The sequence below is a fragment of the Anabrus simplex genome, chromosome 13 (genome assembly GCF_040414725.1).
Source record: "Anabrus simplex isolate iqAnaSimp1 chromosome 13, ASM4041472v1, whole genome shotgun sequence".
Taxonomy (NCBI): Eukaryota; Metazoa; Arthropoda; class Insecta; order Orthoptera; family Tettigoniidae; genus Anabrus; species Anabrus simplex.
Window position 1 is genome coordinate 49339342 of NC_090277.1, and position 1410 is coordinate 49340751.

Below are 1410 nucleotides of genomic sequence, written 5' to 3' on the forward strand. Positions count from 1 at the left end.
AAGTTCTTTGGAAACATTTAAGAAAAGGCTAGGTAAATAATTGTCAGGGAATCTGTCACCTGGGCGACAGTTCTAAATGCAGATCATTGATTGATTGATTGATTGATTGATTGATTGATTGATTGATTGATTGATTGATTGATACCACTGCATGTCTGTCTGTTAGGTCGTCAGCCCAGAGGCTGGTTGGATCCTCAAACAGCACCACCAAAGGCTATATAGGGAAACCGCAAAAACCAATGGCAGCACCAAAATGAGGCGTACTAGGCAAGATGAGGAGTGAGTTAGTTTGCCATTGCTTTCCTCACTGGACCAGAAGGTGCTACTGCACCACGACTGATCCTATGAGCAACACCTTTCATAACACTCAGACACTAGTTGTGCTCCAAATATCATTACTCAGCACCATCCATACCCCAGCAGCTTCCATATCGTCACAGCCATGGATGAGACTGATACTTCGGTGGAAGCTACACTTTGCTCTGGCCTGTGCCAAGAGACGAATACAAAAATACTGCATCCATCAAGAAATGGCAACAGGCGGAAAGCGAATTGAGCCAACGGCACGTGTTGTTCCGAAGCGGTCACCCATCCACGTACTGACCACGCCCAATGTTGCTTAACTGCGGTGATCGGACGAGAACCGGTGTATTCAACATGGTATGGCCGTTGGCATGTGTAAGCTAAATGCTATCATTGACGAGTTCGCCTCACAGCAAGCACACCGATTAAAGATCCTCATATAGTATGAGCATGTGGGTGATGCATTTATATCATCATTATTTCACATGTTTATAGTGCAGCGCAATCATGATTTTGTGTGTGTGTGTGTGTGTGTGTGTATGTGTGTGTGTGTGTGCATTTTCCAGAAAACAGGCAAGACATTGTTTACAGACAATTTGAATCATTCTGTTAAATATTCTGGAAACGTAAATGCAATAATAACATTTTGAATGTTTATGCTGCGTTTGAATTTGAGGAAAATGAGCATGTAAGTAACTTAAAGTTTGGGCCCTCTAAATTAGTTATCCTAGATCCGCCAATGCTTCTGTTTTTGTGCTAGCTGTGGGGAAACTGCAATAACACCGGCTAGAAACTAGACAGATTTATATTCCTGCAGGCCTACTACATTTTCAACAGATTATTATTATTATTATTATTATTATTATTATTATTATTATTATTATTATTATTATTATTATTATTATTATTATTATTATTATTATTATTATTCAAACATACTTCACCGGTAGTAGAGGCATTCTATTTCCTTGATGGAGAAGACTTACATCCGTCACAGTGAATGCCTCTTCTTTCGAGATGTAGTACAGTACATTCTTGCGGTCCTCCGAGGCTATTGCATAACATGCGGCTGGAAGATACAAGCATCTGCAAACATGATAGGTGACA

At 40.2% G+C, this 1410-nt stretch overlaps 1 non-coding gene across 1 annotated transcript; it reads right to left on the bottom strand.

Moving 5' to 3' along the window:
* Positions 1-555: 555 nt before the first annotated feature.
* Positions 556-674, bottom strand: LOC136885141 (5S ribosomal RNA). Its single transcript, XR_010861473.1, has one exon. It is a non-coding gene; the product is annotated as a 5S ribosomal RNA (ribosomal RNA).
* Positions 675-1410: the final 736 nt, after the last annotated feature.